The 27,996-nt window shown below is 38.1% G+C and overlaps 1 pseudogene; it reads right to left on the reverse strand.

Moving 5' to 3' along the window:
* Positions 1-21,221: 21,221 nt before the first annotated feature.
* LOC143410393 (la-related protein 1B-like) lies at positions 21,222-22,219 on the reverse strand (annotated as a pseudogene).
* Positions 22,220-27,996: the final 5,777 nt, after the last annotated feature.

Raw genomic sequence — 27,996 nt, forward strand, 5'->3', positions numbered from 1 at the left:
GTCTTTGCCTCAGGCCAACCCTTTGTGAAGCCTCAAGAAAACAGTTTCAAAATGGAAATGAAGGGGCCTCACCTCTGGCTCTTTGGTACTGTGATTTGTAAAGGGATGTGTCTCAAGCAGCCTCATGGCCTTGTGTGAGGCTTGGATTAGATCCTCAGCACCCCATGTAACTAAATAAAGATCCCATGTGTCCATCCAAAACAAAACTGACACAAAAGAACAGAAATTTTGGATAAATCTCTTCCTTCCTCTGGTAAGGCTCCTGACCTCCATGAAGTGAGAACAGGGATCCTTTGTGTTAAATAAGTTGTTCCAATCTCAGCAGCAGCTAGTACATAGGTGGCTGGGTTTTTTCATGACTCTAGTACACATAAAGAATCTACCCCCAGCAGTCAGTAGGCCTCTAAATTGAGAAATGGAGCAGTAATAACTGCAATATATATATATATATATATATATATATATATATATATATATATATATATATTTCTACCTGCAATCACAAGTACATTCTTGTGAGTACTCTGACTTTAGCAAATAACAATTCTGTGAACCAATCACTCCCGCCAAACCTTGGGGGAACTGAAAATTCAACCTATGTGAGCTCCATAGTTGAACAAGTTTATAAATAGAGCCATGTATAGTAAAGTAAATATTTTTTTGTGATCTGTGAATGATATATATTCCATTATAAATTTCGATTTTCATATCCATTGTTAATTTTTAATATAATATATATTCTCTCCTTGGATTTGATAATATGAAATATATGAGTCATATTATACATTTCCTTGTTTCTTGTACAGTTATGTGGATTTATAATCAACTTTTCACAAGATCATAATTAGAAACATTCATTTTTCCCAAAATACTTATTCGTTTCCTAATACTCAAAACTAACTTCAGTGAACATTGAGTACTAATCCTAATATTTCTTCAATAACTGACTCCAGTTCACATCAATGCATGTAGATACATATGGGACATGATGTGTATTTTTTTTAAAGAGAGAGTGAGAGAGGGAGAGAGAGAAAGAATTTTAATATTTATTTTTTAGTTATCGGCGGACACAACATCTTTGTTTGTATGTGGTGCTGAGGATCGAACCTGGGCTGCACGCATGCTAGGCGAGTGTGCTACCGCTTGAGCCACATTCCCAGCCTGATGTGTATTTTGACATTAATTTTCTTTCAACTTTGGTACATTAGTATTTCTTCACTATATATACATTATAGGATATATACTTTCATCCACAAGTTCACAAATTTAAATGCATATGATTCACTTTCAATCACTGCATGCGACAGAACACATGTGCTCCTCCATGTTTCTTTACTTGCTTTTTCATGAAGCTACTTCCATAACGCATCATTTTTGGATTTCCATAATCATTTTTGAAGCAAAACACACACACCTCATTATAAATTGTAGCCTAATATTACCACTAGATGTACAACTAGTTGGAATGAATGTATGTATATGAATACCAGATTTCATGTATATTTTAAAATATCAATTCAATCCATTGTTTAAAGTTGGAACCAGTTATCATTTATTCACAGTATGGTCTATTCACGCATCATCTCTATATTCATAGATACAGGGTACACCTATTGGTATCCCCAAGCATGAGATTATAGTGTTTCAAAACATGCTTCCACAAATGGTGGAAAAAAATACTCATGTCACCTGATCTACATATTCATCACAATAATATTCTGGACACAAAATGCAAAGCTCACACTTATATTATGATTCTATAAAAGCCTAATTATGGTGAGACCATGGATTGCTAGAAAATATCCAATTCAACTTTGGCAAATGCTTTCCAATTACAATCCTTTTGGGGGCTATACATTTGTTTCTTCCTAAGATTATATGTTCAACCACCCCCTTGTTGAAAATATTTCTAACCATATTAATCAATTTATATTTTGCCCGATCTCCTAACTTCTATTTGATATCTATTTTCCTACTTATTTTCGCAAGTCCATTTTTGTGACTGACTATTCCTGTGTGCAGAAATTCACATTCACTGTCTAACAGAAACCCTATTGGAAAAGGGCTTTTTGTCCAAATCCTAAGCTCAATCTTTTTCCTAAATGTACACTGTAATCCTACCTACTATACCTATTTCACTGGATGTTCTCTTCTATATTCAGTAATACAACATACAAGATTCTATGCCATTTTATATTGATTTATATCATACATCTGTGCAAAACATAATTCAAAACTATGTATGCAAATCAAGGGCCCAAGGCCCTTCTGTGCTTCAGATCTTACTTGGTTTTCTGTTTTCAAACTTACATTTCATCTATACATACTGATAAATATTCCAGTTTCCCAATACTAGTATTCATCCAGCAGAATGACTCATAACCCAAATAAAACATGATATTAACCCTAACCATACTCTGTTCCCTCAATCTAATTTTACATAAGAGAAGGTACAGAGTTGATCTTGCAATACAGGTATGTAGGGGATCCAGCACCTTCAGAGAATCTCAAAGGTAGATGCAGAAATGATCCCTGGAGAAGATGTCGGCAGCTAGGTAGGGCCTGAAAGGCCTAAAGTCATCTTCAATGGCAAACAAACAGGTCAGGAAGAAGAAATGTGTCTGACTCAGCCTCTCTCTTCTGAAACCAGGGAAGATGGACCAATCCAGGCCTATATTCATAGCTCGTCCTAGGCATCTATGGTATGTACACCTTTCTAAATTGTGAAAATATCACAGGAAGATGGGGCAGCTTCCATCTCATGGGACCCTTGGAAGCAACTGTTAGGGCAAAGTGGTTGCCAAGGCAGTGATCTCATTCACTTCCTTGAAGGAAGTGAACTCATCTCACTTCCTTGGTGATGGAACTCTCTGAACTTGGGATCCAGGTAGCCAGAAACCCAGAGCCAGTCCCAGTCCCAGTGGTCTCACTTGTTTGGATCCACTAAGGACAAAGTCATTCTTTCTTGGTACCTACTGATATGGGGATGGCCAAATGCCAGGAAAGCTCTGAAGCGGGGTCTTTCCTGAGAAGAAGGTACTGGCTCATCGCTGGCTCCTGAAATTCACTGAGTTGGCCAAGGAGACCAGAGCTGAGACAGGACAGGCCACTGCTGGGGAACATAGTTTGACCCAACAGTCAGAGAACACTTTGGATAGAGGCAGAGCAACTCGGGGGGGGGGGGGAGGGTGGTAGTGCCTTTGTGGGTCTGTGTTTGAATTTGTGGTTTTGTCTCATGTTCTGAAAATATGGAGGAAAGCGGGTTTGTCCCCTTTGGACTGCACTGTTTATTAGTGAGTCCTTTTGCTCAAGGCGAGTGTTTCTATGTCGATGGACCCCACTGTGTCTGTGGTGGTAAACAGTAGAAAAAAGAATGCATCAGTGGATGTGTCCTGTCTAGTGGAAAGCTTCCCAGCACTCATCCTGGCTATTTTATGAATGGACTGCTTCTTGCCTTGTAGATGGGTAACACCTACTATGTTCCTAAGTTCCTGTATTCTTCCTGAATTCTGGCCTCTCTACAGAAGGGGATCGTGGATTTGTGTCCAAGATATATACCACCTGCAAGTCTGGGACATGGCCATGAACTGGATTGCTGAAGGGAATGTCAGAAACATCTCAGAAAACTCAGAAATCAGTGTGACTGGTAAGGCTCTAGGTGTAGAAACCCTGCTTGACTACATAGCAACCCAAGGAGCATGATAAAGAGCTGTCGGTGCCATAGTGTTAATCTTGTGGAAAAGTTTGTCCCTGGGCCTTTTTCGTACCTATTGTTCTGTTCCCCTGAATGTCAGGAAGTTCTTTGCCTCAGGCCAAACCTTTGGGAAGCCTCAGGAATACAGTTTTTGAATGGAAATGAAGGGGTCTCACCTGTCATTCTTTGGTTAATTGCTTTGTAAAGGGTTGTTTCTGAATCAGCCTCTTGGCCCTTTGTGAGGTTTTGGCTTAGATTCTCAGCACCACATAAACCTAAATAAAGATCCCATGTGCCCATCCAAAAAAAAAATGACAAAAATTTACAGTAATTTTGGATGAAATCTCTTGCCTTCCTCTGGTAAGGCTCCTGACATCCATGAAGCTAGAACAGGGATCCTTTTGGTCAAATGGGTTGTGCAAACCCCTGCAGTAGCTACCCCATAGGTGCTTGGGTTTTGCCATGACTTCAGTACACATAAAGAATCTACCCCAGACAGTCAATAGGCCTCAAATTTGAGAAGTGGAACAGTATGAACTGCAGGCCCATTTTATATATCCTGGTTCTCAGGAAGGGTGTCCAGGCCACCATTTCATTAGGCAATAGAGGGGAATGGAAGCTTATTTTGGACATCATCTGGGGCTGCTCCCCTTAGGGAAACCTCCAGCCAGAATGTTATGATGAGTGTCTATATGGAAGAAGATGAGGGCCATGTGGGAATGTTTTTGTTTTAATTGTGGTCATTCTTGTGGTGGTTAGAAGAGATGACTGAGTCAACCTCAGCTTGAACTCTGGTGTGATTCCCATTAGAGACTGAGTTCTGGAACTGACCTCAGAGAAGTATTGCCATAAATTGTGTGGGGATTTTAGGAGGCCAAAAATGAGAGATGATCTTGGAAACTGAGATCTAGACCCAGGGTGGCTTTCTCCACAGCACTGGGAATCTCTTCCAGGATATCACATGATTTTCTTATTAAAACCTTGTCACTGGGCTGGGGATGTGGCTCAAGTGGTAGCGCGCTTGCCTGGCATGCGTGCAGCCCGGGTTCGATCCTCAGCACCACATACAAAGATGTAGTGCCCGCCAAAAACTAAAAAAATATAAATAAATATTTAAAAAAACCCTTGGCACCCATAGTTGAGAGTCAAAACAGACATTGACCTCACATTTTAGTCCACAATGGGCCAGACTTCCTGTGACCTTTTGGCTACTCTTTGGGAAACTTTGCCAGCAGAGTTATCTAGAGCTTTCATTGAAAGGAGATTCCTCACCACTTCAGGGTTCCTGAATGAATCCAAGCCCACAGTGCCACCTACTTCATTCTTGAAATATGCCTAGACCAATATAGTAAAATTTTTGTAATTCACATTATCAAGAAGCACTGGAGAACCTTTGTATCTCCTGTTGTTCATCATGACCTCACCAGAAAGTTCCTTAATTGACTGTAATTCATGAAAATGGTGTAGAACAGAGATGCCTGATGGGAAGTGGGCCTGGAGCTGTGGAGTGCAGGTGTGTGATAAAACCTCTGTGGTTAGGCCATGTTGATCTGTCATTGGCTTCAAAATGAGATGTGACTGCCATGGTGCAGCCAGCAGACCCTTATATGTAAAGGCATCTTGTAATGAGGAGAGGTTTTGGGGCAATGCTCAGAATCAGGTTGCTCCAATCAAGGGGTATAAATATATGGGATGATATTTTCTCCTGCAGACCCTGAACCACCTCATGTATCAGAACTCCCTCCAGCACTGACCTTCTTGTATTTCATGAAGCAAATACCAAATTCCCAGTGCAACTGCAAGAAACATCATGAAAATTGGAGGAAGACCCAATGGCTTCACAATCCACATGGGGAGATATTCATCCTCCAGTGGCCACACTTTACCTACAAAGAGAGGATTCAACTCTGCTGCCTCATGTTCATTGGAAAATAAGAAACCATGTCCTCCAGTTAACATAGATGCATACCCAGCTTTGATGGTCTCACTACAAAGGAAGCTAAGGCTCCTTACACCAAAATATATTTCAAGTGCGCAAACTCAGAGGCAGGTTGTCAAGAAGTCATTGGGCCAGCTCAGCTCCATGTTTGTGGAATGTTTACCCTGTCCTCTACTTTTGTAATCTCCTTTGCCACCTCCAAGTTTGTGAGCTCATGAGCATTTTCCATTCCTGATATGTATTCACAGATTTTCTTCCTCTTCTTTTCTAATTGTGTCTTATTTGGGATGAATGTAATGTCATTGTTCTAGATGACATTGGGAAAATTTTTGTGTAGCACTTATTCACATACACATTGGATTCATTTTCCTATTTTCCATTTGAAATACTGAATCTCTGACTCTAACCCATACCCTACTAGTCTCTGACTACTAATCCTAACATGATGGATAAAAATAAACCTAACTGCAAAGTTGTACAGGAAGTTCATAGGAGGCATGGTACATCCTTGGACTTGCCTTTGGCTGTGTTATAAAACTAGTCACATTTTCATTTTAATACTTCTCCATGAATTTTCAAAGTCGATAAATGTGTAACTTCCTGACTCCCTTTCTCTGAAGCGTAAGTCAGAACATGTATTTTTATATGCATACATGTAGTCCTCCCTTCTGTCACAGGTGTGTTCTTGTGAGTTCTCTGACTTTGGCAAATAGAAACTCCGTGAACAGGTCATTCCCCCGAAACCCTGAGGGAAATAAAAATTCAACCTATGGTGAGCTGCATAATTGTACAAGTTTATTCATAAAACCGTATTCTGAAAAATAAATAATTTTTAATCTGTGAATGGTATCTATTCCATTATGAATTTTGATTGGCATATCTATTGCTACTTTGTGTGTGTGTGTATTATACATACATACATATATATATATATATATATATATATATATATATATATATATATATATATATATATGAATATACTCTCCAAAGTTTTCAAATATGAAATATGTGTCTTATTATACACTACTTTGATTTTTTCATGTTTATGTTTGTGGATTTATAATCAACTTTTCCAATATCATTTTCAGAAATATTCATTTTAATGGCATACATATTTGTTTCCTAGTTTTGAAAAAAACTTCAGTGAATAGTACATAATATTCCAAATATTTCTACAAAACTGACCCCAGGTTAACATTAATGAAAGTAGATTCATATGGGACATGATGTGTATTTTGACATTAATTTTCATTCAACATTGGTACATTAGTATTTCTTCAGCATGTATGCATCATAGGATATATTCTTTCATCCACAAGTTCACAAATTTATAGGCATATGATTCACATTCAGTCACTTCCTACATCAGAACACATATATTCATCCATGTTTCTTGACTGCCTTTTTCATGAGACTTCTTTCCACACACATTATTTTAGATTTCCCTAATAGTTTTAAAAGCAAAACTCATACACTCTTCATGATAATTAGTAACCCTAATATTACCACTTGATGTATATATAACTAGTTGGAATGAATGTATGTATATGAATACCAGATTTCATGTACATTTTAAGATATCAATTCAATCCATTATTTAAAGTTGGAACCAGTTGTATTATTTATTCACAGTATTGTCTATTCATGCATTATCTCTATATTCATAGGCACAAAGTGCTCCTATTGGTATCCCCCAAACTAATGTGTAGGGTTTCAAAACATGCTACCACAAATGGTGGAAGAAATACTCATGTCACAAGATATACACATACATTTCATCCCAATAATATTCTGGACCCAAAATGAAAAGCTCATACTTATCTTATGATCCTACCAAAGCCTAATTTTAGTGATAGCATGGATTACTAAAAAAATCCATGTCAACATTTTCTAATGCTAACAAATTTCAATTCTATTGGGTACTATATATTTGGTTCTTCCTAAGATTATATGTTCAACCACCCTCCCTGTTGAAAATAGTACTAATCCTATCACCCACTTTATATTTTGCCTGATCTCCTAATTTCTATATTGATATCTGTTTTCCTTCATATTTTCCTGAGTACATTCTTGTGACTGCCTCTTCATGTGTGCTGACATTCACATTCACTCTCTAACAGAAACCCTATCACAAAAGGGCTTTTTGTCCAACCTAAGCTCAATCTTCTTCCTAAACCTACACTGCAACCCTACCTACTATACTGATTTCACTGGCTGTTCTCTTCTACATTCAATAATCTGAGGTACAAGATACTATGCATTTTATATTGATTTATATGATACATCTGTGCAGAATGTAATTCCAAACTATGTATCCAAATCAAGGGCCCATGCCCTTCTGTGATTCAGATCTTACCTAGTTTTCTGTTTTCATACTTACATTTCACCTATACATTCTTATAAATATCCCAGGTACCAATACCAGTATTCATCCAGCAGAATGACTCCTAACCCAAATAAAACATGATATTAACCCTAACCATACTCTGTTCCCTCAATATAATTTCAGGTAAGAGCAGGTACAGAGTTGATCTTTCAATACAGGTATGTAGGGGATCCTACAACTGCTGAGAACCTCAAAGGTAGATGCAGAAATGATCCCTGGAGAAGATATAGGCAGCTAGGTATGACCTGAGAAACCTAAAGACATCTTCCATGGCAAACACCTGGTCAGAATGAAGGGATGTGTCTGAATCAGCCTCTCTCTTCTTAATGCAGGGAAGATTGACCAATCCAGCTGATCCATCACACTTATGGTATGTTACATTTATAATTTGTGAAAATGTCACAGAAAGATGTGACAGCCTCCATTTGGACAAAATGGTTGCCAAGGCAGTGACCTCATTCACTTCCTTGAAAGAACTGACCTCACCTCACTTCCTTTGTGATGGAACCCTCTTAACTTGGGATTCAGGTAGCCAGGCACCCAGAGCCTGTCCCAGTCCCAGTGAGCTCACTTGTTTGGATTTACCAAGGAAAGAGTCATTCTTTTTTGGAAGCTACTGATGTGTGGATGGCCAACTGCCCAGAAAGCTCTGAAAAGGGGACTTTCCTGAGAAAGAAAGTACTGGCTCATCACTGGCTCCTGACAACTTCACAGAGTTGGGCAAGGAGACCAAAGCTGACATAGGACAGGCCACAGCTAGTGAACATAGTTTCTCCCACCAGTCAGATTACACTTTGGATAGATTCAGACCAACTCCAGTGGGATGTGTGTGTCTTTGTGTTTGCATGTTTGAATATGTAGTTTGTTTCATATTCAAAATATGAAAATATAAATTAAAATGGTTTATTCGTGGTGGAGTGGACTATATACAGTTAGTTCTTTGCTCAAGGTGAGTGTTTCTATATAGATGTATCCCACTGTATCTGTTGTCATAGACAGTAGAAAAAAAGAATGCATCAGGGAATGTGTCCTGTCTAGTGGAAAGCTTCCCAGCACTCATCCTGGCCAATTAATGAATAGACTGCTGCTTGCCTTGTAGATGGTCAATACCTTCTATGTTCCTAAGCTCCTGTATTCTTCCTGAATTTTGGCCACTCTCCAGAAGGGGCTCGTGGTTCTCTGTCCAAGATACGTACCACCTGTAAGCTCTGGGACATGGCCATGTACTGGATTGAAAAAGGGAATGCCAAGCATCTCAGAAAACTCAGAAATCATTGTGACTGGTACGGCTCTCAGTGGAGAAAGCATGCTTGGCTCGATAGCAACCCAAGTAGCAAGATCAGAAGCTGTCAGTGTCATAGTGTTCATCTTGTGGAAAAGTCTGTCCCCAGACTTTTTTTCTGACATATCATTCTGTTCCCCTGAATGTCAAGAAGGTCTTTGCCTCAGGCCAACCCTTTGTGAAGCCTCAAGAAAACAGTTTCAAAATGGAAATGAAGGGGCCTCACCTCTGGCTCTTTGGTACTGTGATTTGTAAAGGGATGTGTCTCAAGCAGCCTCATGGCCTTGTGTGAGGCTTGGATTAGATCCTCAGCACCCCATGTAACTAAATAAAGATCCCATGTGTCCATCCAAAACAAAACTGACACAAAAGAACAGAAATTTTGGATAAATCTCTCCCCTTCCTCTGGTAAGGCTTCTGACCTCCATGAAGTGAGAACAGGAATCCTTTGTGTTAAATAAGTTGTTCCAATCCCAGCAGCAGCTAGTACATAGGTGGTTGTGTTTTTTCATGACTCCAGTACACATAAAGAATCTACCCCCAGCAGTCAGTAGGCCTCTAATTTGAGAAATGGAGCAGTATTAACTTCATGCCCATTTTATCTATCCTAGTTCTCAGGAAGGGTCCCTAGGTCCCATGTTTTTAGGCAAATGAGGGGCATGGGAGCTTACTTTGGACACCATCTTGGACTGCTCTCCATATGGAAACTTCAGCCAGAATGTTATGATGAGTGCCTATATGGAAGAGGATGAGGACCATGTGGGAATATTTTTGTTTGAATTGTGGTCATTTGTGTGGTGGTTGAAAGAGATGAGTGGGTCAAACTTAGCTTGAACTCTGGTGTGATTCCCATTAGAGACTGAGTTCTGGAACTGACCTCAGAGAAATATTGCCATGAATTGTGTTGGGATTTTAGGAGGTCAAGCATGAGAGGCGCCCTTGGAAACTGAGATCTAGGCCCAGGGTGGCTTTCTCCAGAGCACTGGGATCTCAGCCAGGATATCACATTATTTTCTTAGTAAATCCTTGTCTGCCATTGTTGAGAGCCAAAACACTCAGGATCTCACATTTTAGACCCCAATGGGCCTGGCCTCATGTGACCTTTGACAACTCTTTGGGAAGCTTTGCCCATGTGATTTCTCCAGAGTATTCACTTAAAAGAGATTCCTCACCACTTAATGGCTTCTGAATTTATCTTAACCCTACAGTGCCACCTATTTTATTCTTAAAATAGGGCTAGACCAATACCATAAACTTTTGGAAATTCCCATTACCAGGAAGCACTGGAGAACCTTAGGATCTTATGTGGCTCCTCATGAGTGACCCAGACAGTGGATTTTTTGACTAGACTTCATAAAAATAGTGTAGAACAGAGATGCCAGTGACTTTGAGCCCATTGGCAACTGGCCCTGGTGCAGTGGAGTGCAAGTGTGTGATAACATCTGTGTTGGTGCCATTGCTTGGAAGCCAGTGCCAGAGATACATATTTCTTGCCCAACACCTACTCTCTCCTGCCCCAGCTTCATCATTAGTAGTCTCAAACATACTGGATCTGTTATCTCCAGCATTTTAATGACTTGTGGTCATTGAAGTCCCACTCTTATTTTGTCATGATGAGCAGAGGGAGTTCCTAAGGTGCTTCAGAGCTTCTATTTCATGGGAATTAGATAAATTTCAGGATGTAGGCATAGGCATATGTCAATAATGAAGTAGGCAGCTAGGTAGGTTTTGGATTCAGAATGGGCCCAAGAAGTGGTGAGCAATCTTGTCTAGCGGTTAACATTATAGAACTCATGCTAGAGGGCTTTCCACATCATATCCAACAGGCCTCATGCATCAGGTTCAATGGGTCAAGTGTGGGTGGAATATGTATGCTTCAGGCTTTCACTTTGGCACCTAAGGCTTTATAGAGAATAATGTGTGAAATCATCACTGAGATTATTAATGTGGTAGAGAACTCCACATTGGGCCTTGCTCTTATTTTCTAAAGACACCTCTGATGCTGGGGTACCTAAAATGCCAACACAATTCACTATAACACTTCTTGGGTAAGCTCCAGAAAAGAGGTTTGTCTCATGTTGTGATTATATTCACACAATTGTTACTTCTGAGGCTTACCTAGATATCTATTACAACCACCATACAAATCACCACAATTCATTCAGGAACCCTCCCTCATGGGCCAAGTCTTTTCATATTTTTCCTACTAAGCAACCATTCTAAAAACATGGCTGAATTTGTCCATACTTACAGAAGTCCAGGATTGTTTCAAATGGAAGTACCCATACCCCTCATTTGCCTAATTTCATGATGGGCTAGATACCATTCTGAGATCCAGGGAAGTTGAAATGAGCCCAGAGTTAATAGTACCCTTCAACTAAAAATAGAGGCCTCCAGTTTGCCAATGGTAGGGATTTTCTTTTTTTAGTAAATTGAGCTAGAAGAAACTCAATCATCTAAGTCCTAGCAACTTAAGGGCAAGAACTAATACATTGATCCTAAAGGGTAACTTTTGTAATTTCATGAATGTCTGGAATCTCACATGATGAAAAGGAGAATCTTCACTAAATTTGGTTTTTGTATAATATTAGTTTTGGATGGAGAAGCAATATAACTAATAATTTGAAGCTGTGTGGAGCATCTCAATGAGTGCCTCGCTCAGGTGAGGCAATTGCTTTAGCACTGAGTAACAGATGCAACCCATTCAAACAAATTTCTAAAGTTCTTCTCCTGAGGCTTTACAAAAAGAGAGCCCTAAGGCAAAAAATTGGTTCTCATGAGTAGAGCAGAGCAATAGCAAATAATAAAATCTCTGGACAGAGTTTTTTAAAGGACCAAAGCTAGGACAATAAATTTCTTCTATTGTTCATCCTGCTTGAATACCTATGTATCCAGCCAGGGTTCTGCTCTGAAAACCTTACCTTCCACAGTGATTTCTGAGTCTCACAGTGATGCTCATGAGTCTCTGCATGAAGCCCATCAATGGACATTTCAGAGGGCTTGAAAGCTGGTAACCATTTTTGACATAAATCCACCATCATCTTCTTTGTAGTGGCTGAATTTCATGAGAAATATTTGAACAAATGAACATAATAAGTCTTTCCTATTCACAAGGCAAGCAGCTGTTCATTCATTAATTCACAGTGATGAACAATGGGAATATTTTCATTTGACAGACACCTCCACTGTTGCATGCTTTTTTCTTCTTCCTAGGATACACATGAAGAGGAACATATCAATGGTGAAATAGTAGCCTTCAGCAAAGCACCTCACTACAATACAGGCAATTAGCAGTGGAACAAATGCTTTTCCCTCCATATTCTCAGGCAATGAGAGACAAAACAATAAATCAAAATACACATCCCCAAACACACACACACACATAGACACACATCCCTTAAAAGGGCCTGTGTCCATCCACAGTGTCAACTTACTGGTGTGTTAAACTACCTTCACCTGTAATAGCCTCTATATACTCAGCTCTAGTGTCCTTGGGAAAACTCACCAGAATTTTCAGGACCATGTCATGGTCCTGTACCTTCATTGTCAGGAAAGCCCCGTCCTTAGTGCTTTCATTACATTGGGCCAACCATATATCAATAAATACCAAGAAAGTAGGACTCTTCACTGGGTGAGGCCAAACAACTGAGCAGACTGAGACTGTATCTGCCTCTGGGTGCCTAGATTCTTTTATTCTTTGTTAAGAGAGTTCCATCACCAAGGAAGTGAGGTGAGGTCACTCAAATGAAGAAAGTGAGATGAGGTCACTTCCTTGGCAACCACTTTCTCCTACCAGGTGTTTCCAAGAGCCCCATGAGGAGGAGGCTGCACCTATCTTTCTGTGACTTTCTCAAAAGTTGACAGAGTCAAGCAAACATACCGAAGGTCAGCTGTCTAGACAGGCCTAGTTCTGTCCATCTTATTTGAATTGAGAAGACCAAGCTTGATTCAGATTCATCCCTTCATTCTGGCTATGTTACTTATCCTGGAATTTGTTTTCTCAGGGCCTACATAGCACATAGCTGCCTTCATATTTCCTCAGGATCTGTCTGGCATCTACCTTTGAGACGCTCAGTGGGCCATGATCACCTATACACCTCTACTACCATACCAACTCTATATATGCTCTCCTGTGAAATTTAATTGAGGTAATTTAATAAGCTTAGGGTTACCATGTGTTTTGTTTTGGGTGAGGAGTCATTGTAGAGGAAGAATATCCGTATTGGAAAACATGAATATTCAGAAGATAGTGTCAGTAAAAAAGTGGAACCAAAACAAAACTGCATAGGATCTAAATCATTGAAGGGCATCATTATATAGGGAATTTGGGTACATATTTTTGAATTCTAGGACGTACTGATGCATGCTATAAGTCAATTAATGATGATGCAGGAAGATTACCATTGGTAATTCAATGTCTATGTCAACATTCACTGAAATGGGCACAGTATGTAGGTTGATTAGGGAGAAGAAGGGGTTCAGGTCTAATATTTAATTATCTTTTGCAATAAGTTTTGAGTTATATAGTGAATGTGAATGGCAGCCCTCATGAGTACTCATAAGAAGGTACATTGGAGTATATGTATAACATCTAATACAAATATATTAGATTTTCTGAAACAGAAAAATGTATCATATATGTTATATGATTATCAGTATTTTTAGATGGGGAATGGCAGAATGTGAAATATAAAGAAGACACAAAATCCACAGGCACCATTACCATTGAATTCTCAATGGTTTATTCAAAAACACATGGGAGTTCATAAGAATACTGGATTTTTCCACAAATTTGAATTTGGTATCAGAATAAGTTCAGAATTCAAATTGAATTCTTTGTCAGGACTTTATTGATTTGAAATGAATATGTATATCAGATAACATGTAATTTTTCACCATACCTTTTAAAACATTTTAGTCTTTTTGATAGGGAAAGACATAGGGTGTGTTCTATGTATACCGATTTTGACCTAATTGATGCATGAAGATATCTTAGTAAGAATACATAATATATTTCATCCAAAATTAAAAAGGAAAATTAAACATATTTTAAATACACATGGAATCTGATATTCACATGTAGGCACAGATTCCAAAGAGCTGTTAATCTTTGGAAATATTAGGTTTAGTATTGCCTAATGAGTTTTTTTGGGGGTATTGCTGAGAGATCCTATACGTTTATCAAAAGTTATGTATGATTAACAGAATGTTCATGAGTAGGACAACAAACAACAAATGAATAGGACAACATATATGAATATTCCTAAACAGGAATTAGTGTACAGGCAATCATAAGATTACACATTTTTTAACATGGGCTCAGTGGACATATCTCATGTTGAATATAAAATAATTTAAAGCCCAATGTGGAAAAAATAAGTAAAGTATACATCAAAAGCCCATATAATCTTATAAGAATATAGATTAGTGCATAAACTAGGTATAGTGACAGCAGTAAAATTAGGGTTACTATTTGATATTGAATGGGTTATGTGTGAGTAGGAGAAAATGATTGTGTATTCCAGGAAATGTGAATATTACTATTATTGTACTTGTGCACATATGCATTAGAGTCCACGTACATGCACATTTTCATTGCTCTTCTGAGTACACTGTTACTAATATATCTAATATCTCATAATTTGTGGACTGTACATACATGAAACATGGGTCTATCCTAAAATAACATCAGTATATGTCATGGGTAATTTAATTGATAGCATTGAAACTACACATAACTATTCTTATTAGGGCATATGCTTTCATGCATATACTGATTTAGTGATGGAGGTCTGGTTAGGTTGCATTTCTATTTCAGTCCAAATTTATGATGAAGGTTGTGGTAAAGAATTGGTACTAACCAACATGAAAATATATATGTACAGGGTAATACTTGTTCTGACTCAGGGTTCATTGTGAGGAGAGGCAAGGTAGTGTGCATTTTTTACCCTTGAGGATACATGAATAAGAAGTACAATGAATGTGTCACTAGTTTGGAAAGACTTACTAATCAGAATGGAAAAAACAAAAGTCAAAATTCTTAAAGCCTCATATGGTCTAACTTTATTTTTTTGTACAGAAGGTTCAGTTGTACCAATAATATCATGAATTGTGGACAATAGTTAGGAGGGCTTGGGTTAGGGTTAATGATTGACTATGTCAATGATAAAATATGAAAATGCAGGAAAGGATTTTACCAGCATGTGTTCCACAAGTCTTCTTGGTCTTGAAAGATCTTTTTCAAACTACTTCAATTACTCATTCAGCATTCACTAGGCAACTGCCATGTGCTAGGCATCCTGCAGGAGCAGATGCTGAGGGACTCAGAGTCCACAGGGGAAAGCATGGATTCTCATTCTAATGAGATTTAATACCCCTTCAGGGACAACTAAAAAGCTCTTCCTAAGTTTTCACCAGATGAGCACAGCCAGTGAGTATTCTGCACACCTGACACATTTTGGTGATTGGCCAATCTTGAGTCCCACTACACTTGCTAAACTGGCCTGTTTGGATGACTGACTTCTACAGAGGGCAAATCCTCTGTAAGGTGAAAGAGGAGTGCAGTTCATTCCAGGGGGGACTGGTGGCTCATTTCTTGGTCTGCAGCAAGCACTGGTTTTGGTGGGAACATGCCAATGACTGGAGAGAACCTGGCCAGGTCAAGAAAATGCCCAAACCTCCACAAGCACCTCCTCGCAGTGCAGAGTCCCTGACTGCCTGCCTCAGGACTAATTATGCTGCTGAGTCCTCACCCAGGCCCATTCCCACAGCTTCTCAGAAATGAATCTTAAAGCTGCTAGACAGTGGGATGCAGATGACACACTGCATTTCTGTTTTCTTCACCACATCCTTCTTGTAATGTGTGGAGCTTTTCCTCGTGCAAAGTTATGATGTTACCTACAGCCTCCCCTTTGCCCCCTGCTCCAACTGGCATTTCTGCTTGTCCTGAGAAAATTTTGGACTTTAACAAAAAACTTTAAAATTAAAGTCTCAAGAGGAGTGCAAAAACTGTTAAAATGAAGAGCTCCAGACTAACAATGCCCAAGCGCCCTTTCTCCAAGGACCTGGGCTCTGGATGGTGCTTACCTCAGCCGGTAGATGCCTCCCTCTCACCTGGGCACCTGAGGCCTTTGCCAGCCCAAACCACATCCCTCAAGTTTATGAATAATCATCTAGGCCTTCCTGGGCAGGCCACACTTCCTCATTAATAATCATCTAGGACTTCCTGGGCCTGAGAGGCTTCCTCATGAATAACGTAGTTTCTGTCTGCAGTTTTCAGGAGCAGAGAAGGATCTCCGTCTTGTGAATATGCAAAACAGGGGCCAGTGGCAGATAAGGCTCCCCTACCCAGGTGGGCCACCTCACCACCATCAGCCTGTGTATATAAACTCTAGCCTGTGTGTATAAACTCTAGTGCAGGCTCCAGAACCCTCCAGCAGCCAGGCAGTGTCTCCTGCAACTAGGAGTTTTGAGTCTCCACTTCAGTGCTTGAGGACATGCATGGAGCTCCTAATGCCTCAGGAGCCATGAGCAACCAGGGACCTGCGCCCAGTTCAGTGTGCCTGGAGAAGCTTGCCCCCCAGGCCTGCGCCTACTGGAACTTCCTGAGGTACTGCCTGCCTGCCAAGTTGAGGTGCTAGGATGAGTGCTGGCTGCTGCATTGGGATCCCAGAGAGAGCCCAGGCCAGAGGGGTTAAGACATGCTAGAGCAACAGGGCCAGGGTCTCCTCACAGTATATCCTGTGTGTCCAAGTACATATTTTTCACCCCTTGGCACTTCCTTCCCTAATCTCTCTTGCACCTCTGCAATGGGATTCCCTGAGTCAGTGGAAAAAAGACTGGGCTTCTTGACACCTGGCTTTATTTTGTTCCTGAAGTAAAGGGAAAAAAGATTCAAGCTGCTGACAGCAGGAGTTAGAACATAATGAATAAAACTGCTATTTATGATAAAATTTTCCTTTAATGCAGGTTTTCACAACCTCAGCAATAGGGCCCTCCTTCTACCAAGTAATGGCAATCAAAACTGTCTCCAGATTTAGCTGTATCACTTTCAGTTTAGTACTGCTTATATCCTTTACTTTTTGGAGGTAACTGCTTTTTAAGCTCCAACCACACCCTCCCTGCTATGTTGTTCTGCCTTACCACAGGCACCAAAGCAATGGAGACAACTGACCATGAACTCCTATGACATCATGAGCCAAAACACATCTTTTCTCTTTGTAAGTTGTTTTCTCAGGTATGTGGATTGCAGCAATGGAAAACTAACAGAAGTAGCCATGTGGTTTGTAGTGGGAAGGGCAGGCTGGGGTATTTACATGTGTTTATATGAATGTGATTCTGGAGTCCTCACATTTTAAGCATCACTGAGAAGAAAAGAGATGTGAAATTATCCAGATAATGAAAGTTTTGAATGAAGCCTGTGTGTATAAACTGACTTATTTAAAAATTCTCAAGAGAGAAAGGCAAAGATAAAAGATTGTCAATTTGGCTGAGCTTCTGAACTTTGTTTATTCTTTGGTGACTAAAGGAAAGCCAATCAATATGAAACAGTTTTCAACTAAAAGATAGAAACAAAGCTTCTGCTACTTCTGCTGTACAATGTCACTCTACAAAATATAATTCCACATGTAGTTAGCAATTTATCATGGCCTTCATGCAATCCAGATATGCATATCAATTTCTAGCTCCTTTAAGTTGTCTTTCTTGATTGGCAGAAGGACTTCCATATGAGTCATGTACTTGCAGAAAAGCCTAAGATTTAATAAACTGGAACAGGAAATTATAGGGACTGTAAGTAACAGGCTGCTACTGCCTGCTTGAGTGCCTAGAGGATACCTCTACCCCTCTGAAGTTAAGGGAAAAAACTTCACTTTTACTCTGGGATACTCTCTTGGGTGAAATTCCTTGTCTTTCTTGGATTATAGTCACACTATACCTATGTCTCCCTCTTTGTTCACATCACATCCTTCCCTTCTTTATAGGTTCTCATTTTCTGCTATACCAAAGATTCCTCTGTCATACACATATAATATTACTTTTGTTGGATTTAGGCCAGACAAAGATAATCCAAAGGGTTTCTTAATTGAAAAATCTCAATGTCTTCATATATGCAAAGATTCTTTTCTCAAAGAAGTTAAAATTTACCATATCAAGGTTTGAGATGAGAAAATATCTTTATGGAATTTACAATTCGGCCTACTATAGTCATCCTCTGGCCTTTTAAAATTCATTTTATGTGCAAAATATATTCAATATGTATTGAATATATCAATCCAGATGTCCCCCAAAATCTCAACCAGAATCTCATCTCTTTATCATCATCTCTAAATAATAATCTCTGTATCATAAGCTCATATGTCATAATCTCATCATTTAATGCATTTAAATGGGTGACACTCTGGATATGATCCAAACTGAGGTAAAATTCCTTTCCATTTGTGGACCTATGAATCTAGAAACAAATTATTTGCCTTCAAATTATGATAGTAGGACTGATAGAATATATATATATATATATATATATATATATATATATATATATATATATATATATATATATATATTCCATTTCAAAAGAAATTATATGTAAGAGAGGTTCAGCAGTCTCAAGTTCAAATTTAGCAAGAAAAATTCTGTTTGGTTTTAAGGACTGGAGGGTAATCTATGACTTGCAACTCTCCTTGCTAGACTCAAAGATCAACCCCCAGGCCTCACATTCCATTTATTTTATTCACTCTTCCCCTTGCTCCACCAGCATCTGCCTTCAAGTCCATTCTGCTTTTTTCTTAATGGTTAACACATATTTGCAGCTTAATGGCTCAACATCATTAATTCTTGCCTAAAGAATTTTGACATATAAAGGTTTCTAATATATGCCTGAATTCTGTTTCTGTCAGTCTGCAAAAAAAAAAAAGGAAGAAAAAAAAGAAAATCTGTTTTTATCAGTTGTATTTCTGTACTAAACCATTCTCAAAACTCCACTTGTCTGTCTGTATGCATCACAAAGATACACATTATTAGAAAAGACAGTGCTCCACCGAGCTTTCTTTGATATCACCATTTCTATTTTTTGCTTCTGATAAAAATCTTTAAACAGATCCATGATTAAAAAATTTTCAGCATAAAGTTAACCAGCTTGAGTCTTTTTCATGATTTTGTTTTTATAATTTTATTAATAACACAAATGTTTAATGGAATCACCAACTTGAATGACTTAAATTAACTATCCTGTGGAAAAGTATTTTCCATATTATCCATCTTACCAATGATTGTTCATAAGCTGGTTAAAAATGTCATCTTGGACCAAGATAAATCTAACTTTTACAATCAGCCATTATATTTTTTAAAAACAAGCAAACAGTACAATCAACAAACACATGAAAAAATGTTCATCATCACTAGCAATTAAAGAACTGCAAATCAAAACCACTCTAAGATTTCATCTCACTCCAGTCAGAATGGCAGCTATTATGCATACAAACAACAATAAGTGTTGGTGAGGATGTGGGAAAAAAGGTACACTCATACACTGCTGGTGGGAATGCAAATTTGTACAGCCAATATGAAAAGCATTATGAATATTTCCTGGAATACTGGAAATGGAACCACCATTTGAACCTCAGTCTATAACCAAAAGACTTAAATACAGTCTATAACCAAAAGACTTAATAGAGCATCTTACAGTAATATAGCCACATTAATGTTTATAGCAGCATAATTCACAATAGCTAAATTGTGGAACTAATCTAGATTCCCTTCAATAGATGAATGGATAAAAAATGGCATATATACAAGATGGAATATTACTCAGAAATAAAAGAGAATAAAATCATGGCATTTTCAGGGAAATTGATGGAGTTAGAGAAGATAATGCTAAGTGAAATTAGCCAATCCTAAAAAAAATAAATCCCAAATGTTTTCTTTGATATAAGGAAGCTGATTTACAGTGGTATAGGGAGGGGGAGCATTGGAGGAATAGACAAATTCTAGATAGGGCAAAGAGGTGGGATGGGAAAGGAGGAGGCATGGGGTAATTAATGATGGTTGAATGTGAGGAATAATATTATCCAAAGTACATATATGAAGACAGAAATTGGTGTGAATATACTATGTATACAACCAGAAATATGAAAAAGGAGCTCTGTACATGTAATAAGAATTGTAATGCATTCTGCTGTTGTATATAAATAAAAAAATAAAATAAACAAACAATGGCACATTTATTCAACTTTTTAAAACAATTTGCTTGCTGCATTAGAATTACATGGCTGACCAAGAAATATGAGATAAAAATTTGTTAAAGTGTCCATCATTAATGCTTTTTTGGTGAGCAGGACTTATACTGATGTATTAAAAATACATTTTGAAGAAAAATGAAAAAATACCCTTGTTTATTTCTTCAATTTCTTACCCCTTAAATGTCCACATTAATAAATATTACAGTCCATGTGAAATATCTTAACACATGAGTTATGCAATGTTCACCATGGCAAAGGGAAGATCAAGAGCCAAAGTTCTGTCAAGCTGAGAAAATTTACACAGTCCTCTTTCTCTGCTTTATTGACCTGGACACAAGTACATATGCCTGGAAACAAAAGATAGAACCTTGAAGTATTTCCACAGTGATAACAATTAGCTTCCCCCTCAAATAAAAGTAGCCATGCCATCTCAGTCCAGCCACACAGGAAAGGGCAGGCAGCTCCTGGAATGTCAGCAGTGGTCCCCAGCTCTGTCTTGGGTCATGGCACAGGTGATCATCTCCACTGTCATGCAGCCGAGGGGTCAATAGTGGACACTCTCACACAGAAGGCAGTCTGGTGACTTCTATCTCTACAGCATGCTTTGTTCCAGCATTTACAATGCATTTCAGTGAGCCACTTGCTCTACTGCACATCCCCATCAGATGACATCCAGGGCATCAGTAGATCATCACCCTGAGTATTTGTCAGCAAAAGGCTTGTCCTTGCACAAACTTTGGACAATTCACCAGCCAAGAGAAGTTTGTCTGTGGCACACTGCTGGGAGGAGGGCTCAGGATTGGCCATTTTTCTGGTTCTATCTTTCTCCTCATTTTCTCACCTGCAACTTCTATTTTTGTGCTGTCCTTCAGGGCCTCTAAAATGAGGTTAAAGTTTGTTCTGAGAGCCAATCAGGGAAATAGGCAAGAAACCTTGCTCATCCATCTTTCTCTAACAAAAAAGTCATGTTTCAAGTTTTCTCTACTGAAGTAATATTCAATTCAATGCTTAATATACTCTTTAAGAAATGCTTCTTCCTCAGGATACACCTTACACCCATACTGTCATAATAGTAATACATCATACTGGCATTAATTTCTGTTTGAAATGGCTGATCTGTCCTTTCACCATGTTGTCGGTAACCAAATGAATAATCAAAGTTCACTCAAGAGTTTCCTCTGCCTCATCTTGTTCCCATTTTGGTCCTCTTCCTCAACTTCTGAAGGAACCTCAGATATTACTCTCCTCACTCCTCACACTGTATACTTTATCCTGATTATCATCTTTTTTTTCTCAGTCTTGCCTCCAACTTCCTGTGTCATTTCTCCTGTTATTATGGGAAGACTTGTTTGCTTCAGGTTGACACTGAGAGCTGTTCTGGGATCCAGATCTCTTCTGACTCTCTGGTCTTAGATCATCTAAGTGCAGCAATACCCACTTGTGTTAATTGGCTCTCTTTCCTTGAGTGCTTGACTGGGCCTCATCGTCCCTGACATTTTCAATGGGACCATCTAATTTTGTTTCCCAATTTTCTTAATCTCACTGTTACTCCTCTTTTCAACCTTCTTTTCTTTTTATTTTGTAGTTTTGGGCTTCTTATTTCTTTGGCTGATGACACTTTGAGACTGCAAAAAGGTTTTTTCAATGCTAACTCTCCTGGTGTTGGCCAGTTTGCCATATGGCTGAAATCACTGGCCTCATTGGAATTCGTTGAGTTTTCCTGCTTTTATAACTTCGCCTGCCAGGCAGCGCAGGCTTCGGCTGCCATGTGGAGGCAGGGGAGTAGTGCTGGAGAGGCTTTTTAGTTCAGGCCTTCTCCTTTGGTGGCAGCGGCTTCGCCCCAGGGTCAGTCAAGGCCGGCGGCGGCTCCCTGTCAACACGGCCCCTGGCCCATGCTAGGGGAAGCAACAGCGGCTACATGGGCATGGCCACCAGTGGCACACTGTGGCCCAGCACCTGCGCAGGCTCTCCACGCGTTCCCACGCTTGTGGCGGCCCTCGCTGCCTCCTTTCCCTCCCTTTCTGGCCAGGGCAATTGCTCCACCAGCAGGCTCACCAAGGCCATCAGAAACTCCCTCTCCATGCGGCCATGAGCAGGTCCTCCCTCCCGAGAGGGAGCGGAGGACACTGGGGGGAGAGCAGACATCCTTCACCCACCCAGGTCTCCCCTGATAGAGGGCGCCCAGAACCAGGGGACTGGGCTGCGCATCTCTGTGGTGGCCAGGATGCTGAAAGTCCGCCTGTGGCTGTAACTGAGGCCAAGGGCATGCCAGATGCCCAGGCCGGGAGTCGAGCAGCTGGACTCTTGGTCCTGTCACCAGAGTGTACTTTTCCAGTGATGAATTTTCTTCTTTTAATGTTCTTCACAATTTGGACAGGCTTAGATCTTCCCCAATTATCAAGTGTTTTTTTTTTTTTTAGCTTAACAGTTACTTTCTCAAATTGTTTTTTTGTTTTCTTATATTTTTTTGATGCCTAGCAAAGAAAAATGAGGTTATTCCCTTAACACTTTCCTTGGAAATCCCTTCAGCTAAAGTTCATCACAAATTCTGCTTTGTATAAAAGAGAACAAAACTCAGACAAGTTTTGATCACTATATAATAAGAGTTATCTTTCACCACATTCCCAATTATATATTTCTCACTTTGCCCTTAGGTCCACTCCTGCTGTGTATTAATACTCATAGTTATACTAATATTCTGTTTATGGCATATGTGTATCTTCTAAGGCACTAGAGATTTCTATCTAAGCTCTCAACAGATCAGTTTTGGAATTCATGTCTACCAACAGTCTCTTTAAAAAATCTAGACTTTTAATCGTGATTCTCCAATTTCTCCCAGCCTTCACCTTTTATCCAATTCTAAAGTCACATTAATAATTTCTGGCCCTTCAGGATCTCTTTATTATTTCTTTTATAGCTGATAACATTGGAAGACATCAGTTCTTCTCCATATATTTTCTTCTGTCTGCCCCATATTTTTCTCTTCTTATCTCTTATTCTGGGTCATCTCTTTATCTCAAGACCTTTTACTTTGTTAAACATACAAATATGGTGTTTTTCTTAACAGTGAAATGTATATGGATTCCAGAATTTGGACATGGAGACAATACATTGAAAGCCACCATTCCATCCACTCCAGGTAGAAGACACCTGTGTGAGAGGACATGGAGTTTGCCTAGAGGTTGTTGAGAGAGTAATCTGACTACAATGAAAACCTGTTCAGTGTTGTAAACTATTAGAAAGATTTCCCAAAGCAATCTCTCTACCATATTCATTGTATCTTGGAAGAATTGTTCATTTAGCTCCTATCAGCATCTCATGTCTTCCAGCCTGCAGCAACAGCTTTCTAACTCCTCCTCCTATTTTCCCATCATACAGGCCTCACACTCTAGTCACTGTTATACTTTTAGTACATTCCAAATTTCTTTCTTTATATAGCAAAAGACCTAAATGAGACAAACCATAGATATATCTTAGCCCTCACTGTTGGATTTGTAAAAGAAATAATTAAATAAAAATAATTTATAACATTTAAATAGTGTTTACTGTGTACTAAATGAGGTTAAGAAATTCTACGTATAAATAATACTAACTTGAACTTCAAAAATTATCTTCATTTCACACATGAGTAAATTAAGATAGGATGGGTTTAGTGTCTAGTGCAAGGTTGCAAACTCAGTAATAGTATGAAAGTAGTGAGGGGCAAGATCAAGGATCAAAAAAAAACTGGAGGTAAAATATCAACTTTTACAAATTAGTTGTAAAAGATCAGAGAATAGATATTGATGTATTTGTGGTTTTCTAGCATTCACATTAGAATAAAATTAACCAGTAAGATTATGGGCTTCTTAACAATCCAGAAAGCACTCTCTGTTCAGTAAATCTGCTTAGAAAATTAGCTAGAGAATAAGCCATTTTTGTCTGGGATCTCCTCAAATCCCTCTTCAGTGAGCCTCTCTTACTCTTCTGGACCAAACTGAATAAAGTTGGACAAGAGGCCTGAAAAATGATCTGATCTCTCCAAATGGAAGCATGTGAAGTGAAGAGCACATTTTCCTTCCCACTCTCTCCCTGAGCTTCACTAGTCCTTTACTTCTGTTGCAACTTTTCGTCACTGCCCTGAACTGAGTTCCCAGGTTCTCAGATTAGATTCCTTAGAGTTTTAGTGGCATGTTATTATTTTTACTTTTAAAGAAAAAGCTTGTTGATAAAAGGTGGTTCTGTTTTGAATTTTAAAATTTATATAACATGAAAATACCTGCTTTCTCATATTGTCTGATATTGTTAGTCTTAGTCATTGGTTTTATTGATCATGATAATTATGCAAAAATGAGTTTTTTATGATTTCTTATTCACAGCTCTGAACTTCAGAAGGAAAGTTCAGGAATCAATTATTCTTTGATTTATATTATTTCTCTTACAATTTATCATGAGTAAACATTTGTTTTAGGTGGAACAACAAGTCCATTTGTAATGTATTTTATATATTTAATGATTTTGCATAAGATTATAAAATATATTAATCTAGGGCCTAAGGGGGGGGGGAAGGGAAATTCTCACATTGAGGAAAAGAGGAAAGAATATGATATAGATGAGAGAACTTTGTTGCACATAAATTTCAGAACAATTCAAACAATGAACTCTTGAACCCAGATTTTAAAGAGTTTTTTAAGACATCTATGCTAAAATGGCTGTTATTCAATACATACTTGTTGAAGGAATGGCTAGCAAATAATAATACATTACTTTTTAAACAATCATGTCTCCCTACTTGGGATGCATTTTCCTCAACTTTCATATTTATTCCTTAGGTCTCATCTTGAATGTCACCATATCTGGAAAACCTTCCTGGCTTCCTGTGAAGTGAAGAGCACATTTTCCTACCCTACTCTCTCCCTGAGCTTACACTAGTCCTTTACTTCTGTTTCAACTGTTCATCACTGCCCTGAACTGAATTCCCAGGTTCTCAGAATAGATTCCTTAAAGTTTCAGTGGCATGGTATTATTTTTATTTTTTGGTTTTTTAATTTTTATTTTACACTCCTGTATTTAACTGGCACAGAGAAAAAGGAAGTGCTGTTTTCCTAGATCTTCCATAAGAGGAATGACCTTTGTTCCTATCTCTACTATATAGCCACAACTCTCTGTAATTAGCTCTACACAAAACAGCATCATTTTACCTAAGTAAGGTCTCATGAAATTCTAACTCTTCAGTAGATACTTTTGAACTCACATGAACATTTGATTTATATTATTAAGGTCCACATACTAATGCTATTTTTAATTTTCCACAGGTTTAGAAAATACTTTTATTTAAGATTGTAGATTTAAAAGCTCTGTGCTGAAGTGATTTTTTTTTTATTTTCAGCTTTATGGGATGCTTTTTATGCAAGTAATTTGCCCTTATGTTCTTGGCCACACTCCTCTTTTCCACTGTTAATATTAGCAACTGCCACCAGCTGCTTCCCCTAACCTCGAGGATGTCATAAAAGTTTTTTTCAAAGCTAAAATATTTGGAAATTGAAAGTTAATATCATATGGGGAAAAGTAAAAGTTCTTATATGGGCAAAAATTTTTTTTAGATGTAGGGTTTGTATAAAAAAAAACATGTTAATAACTGTGCAGTTTTGCAGGTAGACAAATAATTTCATTTTTCCATTTCCATAAAACTGGCTGAGTTGAAACGAGGTGGACATCACTACCCTAAGTACATGTGTGAAAAAGGCATGAGTGGTGTGAATATGCTTTACATGCAAGCAGAGAGATGACAAATTGTGCTCTTCAAATGTAATATGAATTGCAATGCATTCTGCTGTCATATATAACAAATTCGAATAACGAATTTTTAAAAAAGAAGCTGAAGGGATTTGGATATACTTTCACCATTAAGATTATTTAAAGAAAATTTCATTAGTTTTATATTTAATTGTTATTAAAATAAAAATGTTAATCAGAATAATTTTTAATTCATTAATACTGTTATTGGAACTCATAACTGATACGGGTCTATGGCCTTGAAAAATTAATCCTGAATTTGGAGCCATGATGCTTGCTTTCTTAGAGGGAGTTTTTCAGAGCACGTCAATGGCTTCTAGGCTAACAAATTTTGGGGCGTATATCCAGATAAGTCCTAGAGAATGTATTTACCCAAGAACACTAGCCTATTTATGAAGTTACATTAGTACATATATCAATGTATATCTATGTATATATTCTGAAATTATTAATACAATCTTATAAAGCATTATTTAATGTAGTTTTAAAAGGTAGCCTTTTAGAGCTGGGGTTGTAGTTCAGTGGTAGAGCACTTGCCTAGCGCATGTGAGGAACCTGGTTTCTTGGTTTCAGCACCACATATAAATAAATAAATAAAAGGTATAAAAAGATAGTATTTTATAAAGAAATATAATTTATAACTGTGTTATCTTCATCTACTTTTTTCATACAAAATAGTGCATTTGCATTTTTACTTAATTGTTTTAGGCAAAACTCACTTCCACTTGGATAAAAAATACTATTTATTATTTTATTTAAGCAAAACAATAAAGCCTATCCAATGTTCAAAATCCTTATTATGATCTAGAAGTCTGACTACACATACATTTCAAATGTCTAAGAATTACATGTGTATATTATATATGTAAATGAAACCTACAATGTGTAACTTATTTAAGCTCAGCTTGTCCTTATCCCATAAGGTCTTTTTTTTCTTACTTGAGAAGTAAAATAAAATAGAAACAAGATGGTATTGTTAAGGTCATATTAATCTATAATAAGTTAGCTATTAATGTGCCAAATATTAAGTTCACCCTCCAAAACTCATCATTTTTCATTTAATACAATCAGATAAATGAGTTTGGAAGACAGAAGCCACCTAGGAAAACATCACTCTTGAATGCACAAATGTAGCATAAAGAAAATGGATATTAGTTGGAGTTTGAAGAAATCTCAGAAAAGCTTTCTAGGTATTGGCTTAGTCATAATTTGGAGAAGAATCTTTTTTTATCTCAGCTGTCAAGAACCATAAGAGATATTTAAAATGTTTTAAAAACTTTAATGTATAATAATCTATTATGCATGTAATATCGTGGAAAAAACAATTTCAGGATTGAAGGAGTTTAAAGAATCTGATGTAACTGAATTTCTGCCTGAGTCCATACGAAACCCACATATAAACTTTGAGAACACACTACATACCTACTTTATGGTAGCAAAGAAAAAAGAAAGGCAAATTGGGAAATTGTGCTTTCACATTTTATTGACTTTCCTAATATTTGAATATATTTCTGGTAGTAAATATAAGCTAATACACTATTTATTCAACTAAGCCAAATCACATTTGAATTTCTGTCCTGCAACTCCAAATGTCTTAAATGATATACTTTTTCTTCATTCATGTCAACCACCCTGACCTAAACTGGCATCTTTGCTGAACCTGTAACTCTCTTAGTCTTT

Source organism: Callospermophilus lateralis, chromosome 11 (genome assembly GCF_048772815.1).
Source record: "Callospermophilus lateralis isolate mCalLat2 chromosome 11, mCalLat2.hap1, whole genome shotgun sequence".
Classification (NCBI taxonomy): Eukaryota; Metazoa; Chordata; class Mammalia; order Rodentia; family Sciuridae; genus Callospermophilus; species Callospermophilus lateralis.